The sequence below is a fragment of the Panthera uncia genome (genome assembly GCF_023721935.1).
Source record: "Panthera uncia isolate 11264 chromosome C1 unlocalized genomic scaffold, Puncia_PCG_1.0 HiC_scaffold_4, whole genome shotgun sequence".
Classification (NCBI taxonomy): Eukaryota; Metazoa; Chordata; class Mammalia; order Carnivora; family Felidae; genus Panthera; species Panthera uncia.
The window spans coordinates 80,557,226-80,565,634 of NW_026057585.1; positions in this window are offsets into that span (position 1 = coordinate 80,557,226).

Below are 8,409 nucleotides of genomic sequence, written 5' to 3' on the forward strand. Positions count from 1 at the left end.
TCCGCGGCGCCCGACGGCTCCACACACGCCGGGCACCGTCCCCGCGCCGCCGCCAGGAGGCTCCGCGCGCCTTCCCACCTTTCCCCGCGCCGCGGTTGGGCCGGGCCCGGGCGGCGCGGCGGGCGCGGGCGGCGACGGCGCGGCCATTGTCTCGCAGCCCCTCCCGGGCGCACAGGAGGGGCGGCCGGGCGGCCGCGGAGAAGGGCGGCCTCCGGGTCCCGAGCCGGTGCGCCCCGGCGCTGCCCGCCTCTCCCTGCGGGCCGCCGCCCCGAGGCCGGGGCCCCCGCCGCCAGCCGCCCGCACCGACGCACTGACAGACCCTAGCCCCTCGGAACCGGCGCGCCGCCGCCGCCGCCGCCGCCGCTGCGCCCGGGGCTGCAAATGGCGCCCGCCCGCCTCTGCGCCTCCCGCCGCTCTCCCGGCCCGGGGACGTCTGGGGGCGCCGCGCCCGGGCCGCATCCCGCCGCCGCCCGCCCTCCGCCAGCAGCCAGGCGCGCGGCCCGTCCTGGCAGCCCCGACGCCCCGCCCGCCCTCCGCGCGAACACCTCCGGGAACCCCAGAAACGCTAAGTAAATAGACGTTTTAAAAAAGATTGTGGTGAAGTACCCATAAAACCTATCATTTTAAGGACAACTCCTTGGTATTAAATGCATTCACAGTGTTGTGCAACTATCACCACTATTTAGTTCCAGAACTTTCCCCTCCACCTCAAAGGGAAACCTGCATTGTCTCCCGCCCAGCCCCTGGCAACCCCCACTGTTTTTTATTTATTTATTTATTTATTTATTTATTTATCTCTGTGGATTTGTCTATTCCAGCCATTTTATGTAAGTGGAATTATACAATATGATGCCCTTTGTGTCTGGTTTCTCTCACCTAGCATAATGATTTCAAGATTCATCCATGTTGTAGAGTGTATGAGAACCTCATTCCTTTTGATGGGTGAAGAATATCCCACCGCTTGCATATGCCACATTTTGTTTATCCATTCATCAGTTGATGGACATTTGGGTGTTTCCACCTTCTGGCTATCGTGAATAGAGCTGCTGTGATCGTTTGCATGTACGTACAAGTTGTTGTATGAACACCTGTTTCCAAATTCAGTTCTTCTGAGTATGTATAACTGAATTGACTTTTGCTGTCCTACTAATGGAAAAACTGTCCAGCCACCTGCAGGTTTCTCCCCATTGATTCTGGGAACTCCTGGAGGTATACAATGCCTGCTCTAGTAAAATTTCCTGTCTGCCTTGATTTTGTTCATATAGGAGACATGTGGGCCAGGAGCACCTGGATGGCTCAGTTGGTTAAGCATCCAACTTTTGCTCAGGTCATGATCTCACAGTCGGTGAGTTCAAGTCTGGCATCTGAGCTGAGCCTGGAGCTTTCTTTGGATTCTGTGTCTCCCTCTCTCTCTGCCCCTCCCCTGCTCACACTCTGGCTCACTCTCAGGAAATGAATAAAACACTAAAAAAAAAAAATTTTTTTTTTAAAAAGGAGACACATGGGACAATATTTCTGCTCTCTCCAACGCCCCTTCCCAGAGAATCTGTCCCCTGTACTATCACCCAGCCCCAGCTTCCAAATAACACACTCCCCATCCCACCCTAACCTCTTGATTAGAACCCCCTGCTGCCTGACCCACGGTGCCATGTGACCCCATAGAACCCAGCTTTGCTGGGCAGAAATGGAGGTGTTTTCCTTTGGAGAATTTTACCTGAAGGACAGAGCAGTGGTCAGGTCAGGGCTGGGACAGCCATTTAGAGCTCAATGAATGGACAGAAGAAAGCTAATCCTCTAAGAGTGGCTGGGGAACTTCACGCTTGGCAGAGAGAAGCAGCCAAGGAATATAGACAAGGACCATGGGAGACCAGGAGCAGTCTCAGTCCTTACTTGCTAATTCCAGGTGATCTGCTGATTTCCTCCCCTAGGATGTTCATAAAATCCCTCATTTGAATCTTGAAACAAATCCTTTTAAAACTGCTTTCAAATTTTAGTTTACACCAGAACGCCCCTGGGATGATGCTGATGCTGATGGTTCTGGGACCACACATTGAGAACCATTACCTTCAGCTTGCTCGAATGCCTGTTCCTTGAAGCCAAAAGCACTCTGATGTCTGCTGCTGAATCTGTAGGGGCTTGGAAAAGCTGAAATCCTGGCTGCCTGCAGTGCTCACCAATAGGGCCCATCCAGCTGGATTTAACCTCTCTTGCCTTAGCTGTGCTAAGGATACACGAGGATAGAGGATGTGCAGAGTTGCGAAATACAGGGCAGTCAGTGCCCCCACCCTCCTGCTCTGCCTCATGCTTTTGGCAGGTGTTCCAAGCAGTGCAGTCTGAGCTCCCAGCATCTCACCAAGATTTAAGATCATGCTCCTTTAGTTTCTGCCTATAGCTCTCGCGCTGCAGGCTCAGGCATACTTCCCTGGAGCTGAGCCAAGTGACCATCTTTTCTCCTGGTCAGATATTTCCAGAGACTTCCCCCCAGAAAACTTCATATGGATCATCTGTGTCCCTTCCCTGACCCTCATACATATTAGATATGTTTAAATCTTAGTGACGTTCACAGATTGGTCCATACATACCAGATAGGTTTAATCCTAGTGATGCCCACTATCCTATATAAGGTATAATAGATCTATCTCTTGTGCCAACCAACATTTTAGATCACTGGTAGGCACACTCTGTAAAGTACCAGATAGTAACTATTTGGGGCTTTGCACATGAAAGATATCTGTCACAACCACTCAACTTTGCCACCATAGCACAAAAACTGGCTTATACAATGCAGAAAGGAATGGGTGTGCCTGTGTTCCAATAAAACTTTATTTTGTTTGCAAAAAACAGGCGGCAAGCAGGATTCGGCCCAACTTCTGTTTTAGATAGTACTTTTTTTTCTATTATTAAATGAAGTTAATGAGTCTTCAAACAGATGGAAAGTGTATTTACCGTTAGCAGTTATATATTGTTATGGGGACTCTTAAAAACTATAGGTTTTCTCAAGAGCTGGCAGTAAGCCCAGCCAATCTTAAATAAAGCCAGCCTAAACATTTTCAAAAAATGTAAAATTATACCAATAGATAGCTAAAACTGAACCAACTTCCTATCTTTAAAGGATAAATATTTGACACTGTTGTTTAAGCAGAAATAATTTTCAAAACAAAAATATGCACGTCTTAAAGGTTTACATTAAAAATGGAATGTTGAGACAACAGAAACAAGAAGTTAGATCTATATCATATAGATTATATCCACCAATGTATTACTTTATTCTCTCTTATTTTTAGTTCTTTATATATAAAAAGTAAAAATAGCAAATCAACACATAACCCAGATAACAATGAATCATATAAACAGACTTTGTACATAGCCATTTTAACATAAAGACCAACTTGGTTCCAAAAAGCAGGTTTCCCACTCCTTAAAAAAGATCTCAGTTGCTGTTGTTTTAATGGTCAGAATCATTTCCAACTTCATCTTCTCTCTCAATTTTTTTTTTTTTGATAGCAGTTTTGACAAGTGCCTTTGTAAGACTTGACAGCCAAAGATCAAGTCAGTTTTTATTTTCCTTCTAAGAGTTGTTGCAAAGTGTGTGACTGTAGAGCTCAGGGCTTAGAATGGTTGTGTCTTCTCTGATTTTTGTGTTGTCTGCCATTAGTTTTCCCTCTTATTGCGTTCTGCATTACTCACTCATCAAACAGTGGGCAGTCTTCTGCCACAGAATCTAGGTGTCCTGGCTTGGGATTCTCTGCCCAGAAACTGTCTCTTTTGAGGAAGTAATTGGTCCTATAACCAAGGGACAGAAAGGTGTGAAAAGATGTTTGATGGGAGCTGCTTCTGTTTAGAGTTCTATTTAACAGCTTTCTTTGTTTTCTTAACTAATATCTTATTCATAGAATTCCTCATTAGAATTTCACATAAAATAATTGCACTGAGAAAAAGTTAACTAACTTTAAATTACGACGGTTTATTAACTCATTCACGTGAGGGGATCAATCCTCAATTCATTTCATTCATTCTACAACTGCCTTAACCATTTCAAACTTAGTCATTCCAACATTCCCAGTTATCTAACTTAGGTCAATTTTTTTAAAATTTTTTTTTTTTAATGTTTATTTATTTTTGAGACAGAGAGAGACAGAGCATGAATGGGGGAGGGGCAGAGAGAGAGGGAGACACAGAATCGGAAGCAGGCTCCAGGCTCTGAGCCATCAGCCCAGAGCCCGACGCGGGGCTCGAACTCAGGGACCGCGAGATCGTGACCTGAGCTGAAGTCGGACGCTCAACCGACTGAGCCACCCAGGCGCCCCTAACTTAGGTCAATTTTAAATTCTCCAAGTATAGAAAATAGTTAAATTACATTGGTTTCTGAAGACAAAATGAGCAATGAAGAAAACAAACAAACCTTTTTCCTGAACCAGGATAAGGCTGTTTCTATTATAAACTTGTCACTAGGGTGTCTCAATCTGACTTCACATAAATCCAAAGAAAAATTTAGTTTCAGTCTATTTCCTACTTAGTCTCAGGTTGATTTAACCAAGTCACAGATGATTTGCACTAATTTTAACCCCAAACTTGATAAATATTTCATTAATAACCAAGATCACCGGTTCTACATATTTTTAGATCATAAAGTGGCTAATCTATTTTACAAATAACTATTATATATTGTCATGGACCTTTAAATAAAATTTGCTTTTGCAGAAAGTTTATTAAAATCCACTAAATCAGGGCACCTGGGTGGCTCAGTCAGTTGAACAACAGACTCTTGATCTCGGCTCAGGTCATGATCTCACAGTTCATGGGTTCAAGCCCCGAGATGGGGCTCTGCAGTAATGTTGTGGAGCCTGCTTGGGATTCTGTTTCTCCTATTCTCTGCCCCTCCCCCACTTAGTGTGTGTGTGTGTCTCTCTCTTTCTCAAAATAAATAAATAAACATTAAAATTTTTTAATGTTTATTTATTTTTGAGAGAGAGAGGGAGAGTGTGAGCAAGGGAAGGGCAGAGAGAAAGGGAAACAGGATACAAAACGGGCTCTGCGCTGAGAGCAGAGAGCCCGATGTGGGGCTTGAACTCATGGACCATGAGATCATGACCTGAGCCAAAGTCAGGTGCTTAACCCCAACTGAGCCACCCAGGTGTCCCTAAATAAATAAACTTAAAAAAAATTTGGGGGGTGGTGGTGCACCCGAGTGGCTCAGTTGGTTAAGCATCTGACTTCAGCTCAGGTCATGATCTCATGGTTTGTGAGTTCAAGCCCCACGTTGGGCTCTGTGTTCACAGCTCAGAGCCTGGAGCCTGCTTCAGATTCTGTGTCTCCCTCTCTCTCTCTGCCCCCACCGTCAAAAATAAATAAACATGAAAAAAATTTAAAAAAAATTTTAATATGCTAAATCAAGAAATACCCAAGTTCATTTTGTGTATACCATAATATTATATTATATGTGCTGCTGATTTAAAATATGTGGTTTGTGTTTCAGATAAGATTGTTTTTGTGGGGGCTCCTGGGTGGCTCAGTCAGCTAAGCATCTGGCTCTTGATTTCAGCTCAGGATCGTGATCTCATGGTTTTATGAGTTTGAACCCATGCTGACAGTGCAGAACCTATTTGGGATTCTGTGTCTCCTTCTCTCTCTCTCCCTCCCTCACTTGTGCTGTCTCTCTCTCAAAATAAATAAATAAACTTTAAAAATATCTTTAATAAAAAACCTCTATTTAAAAAATCAAATACATGATACATATTAAATAAGTGAGCAAAAAAGATTTTGATTTGCCCCGTGTGTGTGTGTGTGTGTGTGTGTGTGTGTGTGTTGATGGTGGTTTATGTTGTTCAGATATGTGTAGGTATTACAGGCACAGAAATTAAAGTAACTTCCCCATTCTCAGCATGTGATTTGCCCTCTTCCTGTCTAAGCATTACAAGAATGTAAGCCATGATCACACAGAGTCAGAGCATTTTCCTCTTCTGTGATTTTAGTCTGATGGGCACCCAAGGAAACTAATGCTATCTATGGATGGTCTTTGCTGCCTGCCCCAACATGTTTATTATCAGCATTGGCCTGGCAGGAACTGGTCTCTGACCCTAACTAGCTGTGTGGGAACTAGGGACTAGTCATTTCATCTCTCTGTAAAATAGAGTTAGATTAGACTATCCCTAAAGTCCCTTCTATTTTTCTAATTCTTTGATTGAATGGTTCTGTTCCATATCTATCTGGTTTCCGGGGTACTAACTAGTTAACATGGCCAGCCAAGACCCAATCCAGACACAATGGGGCTCCTCCACGTCTGTCACAGTGACAATACCTTGTTCTATCTTATCACACGAGATGAGGATAATGGGAAGTTATTTAGTGGTGGTGGTGGTGGTGGTGGTGGGAATGGTGGGAGTGGTGTTTGAATACGAAAACCATAGCATCTGATGCATATTTTCTAAAGAGTAGGATATTCTGAAACGCTTACAATATTTGTGCATCCCTTAATAAAACAAGTAATCTAAACATTGTTGATGTCCAAAGCCACCATGTTTGGAAAAGGCAGGAAGTGTCAGAAACTATTTAAAGTGTTGGGGTGCCTGGGGGACTCAATCGGTTCAGCATCTGACTTTGGCTCGGGTCATGATCCCATGGTTCGTGAGTTCGAGCCCCGTGTCAGGCTCTGTGCTGACAGCTCAGAGCCTGGAGCCTGCTTCGGATTCTGTGTCTCCCTGTCTCTCTGCCCCTCCCCCACTCATGCTCTGTCTCTCGGTCTCAAAAACAGGTAAACATTAAAAAAATTTTTGTAGTGCTTATAAATTATATCCCGGAGACAGAAGTTTACCGGATGAGAAGGACCACAATAACAGTTGCTTAGATGGGGCAGGTGTTCTACCCAAGCTCTCTCAGAGCCCCCATTGCATCCTTGCCCCACTGTCACACCTCGACCTATGTTGTAGCTGCTTAATTGCTAGTCCCCCTGACCACACACTGCAAATTCCTTGAGGGCAGGGAGTTTGTTCACTGGTGTACCCCTAGTGCCTGACATACAGCAAGGACTCCATGAATAACTATTGCATAAATAGCCAGCTATCTCCACTTACTGATCTTCCAGAAGCAACAGAAGCAAGCAAGAGTAGTACCGCGTGGCAGCAATAAGAGACATTGTTACCAAGAGCCTAGTGTTTGTGGTTGCCTGGAGGACATAGATTCCCATCAACGTGTGACTCATGGAATCCCCACAAACGTCCATTCAATAATGTCCTTTTGGAATGTCCTACGATACCTGCCTACTATTAGTAATACCAAAGGATGTATGGCCTTTCCGTGGGACCATTTTGACAATTTATCCAACTCTTACTCATTCCTCAGAAAATTTGCCAACTGCGTATTCACCACAAGCTGCTAAACACAAAGAACGAATACCCTTCAAGAGAAGAAAATGAGTTGGTGTCGGCTATATTTTAATAGGACATTCCTCTGGCTGCACGTTATAGGAACTAGGTGGGGTATCTGCTGTGCAATTGCTCAGCATACTGCTTGGTAATGGATTAACAGGACCTTTTCCCCTTCCATATGAGAACCTGACCTTTCGTTAACTTTCTAGCTCTGTTCCCCTGGCAGCCTAATAAAGAATAGTGCATCACCTATGTTGCTGGAATCATTACATATGGTAGAGCTGACCCCTAATTGGTAAACTGCATCCAGACTGGGAGAACTATAAATGCCTGAGAGGAAGCCACAGCTCTGGGCTTCCCTGAGCACAGTGACTCTTGGAACAGACATATCTCTTGAGGGGACCCTGGAAAATATGTCTATGGAGTGGTTATAACCGACACTTGCTCCCACGAGACAAGAGGCTTTTAGCCAGGATAGGTTCCATACGTGCCTGATGTGGGTCCGTCTCCTTGCACTGAAGCTACGACACACAGAGAGTTGTAGGGACTGCCGTAGAAGAGCAACATCTAGTTCTGCCCTGCTGCTGAGCTGTGCTCCTCATCCCACATCCTTCTAAGTGACTCCGATGATACCAAGTGTAGCAGTTTCAGAGTATGAATGTTTCTAAATGCTCAGTTGAGCCTAAGTAGACCCACGGAGGGCATTGTATACTACTTGCTTCGTGTTTTGTTTCGTTTCGTTTCGTTTTGTTTCGTGGTGGATGCTCCACAGGGACTACGAGAGATGTGACACTGTGTGGCATGGTTTTCTGCTTCCAAAAGACTCGTGATCGTACCCTTCACTGTCTGCAGGATGGACAATCCATCTCCATTATGTCACCAAGACATATATCTCAACTTGATGCCTTCCCTTAAAATCCCCAAGCTTGTTCCTACTGAACCTTCCCTACCCAAGCACACGGTCGCCACCCTAACCCCCCAATTTTTAACATGCTACTGACAAAGGTCCAAAAATCAAATGACGGATACAAAATTGTTCCCTCAA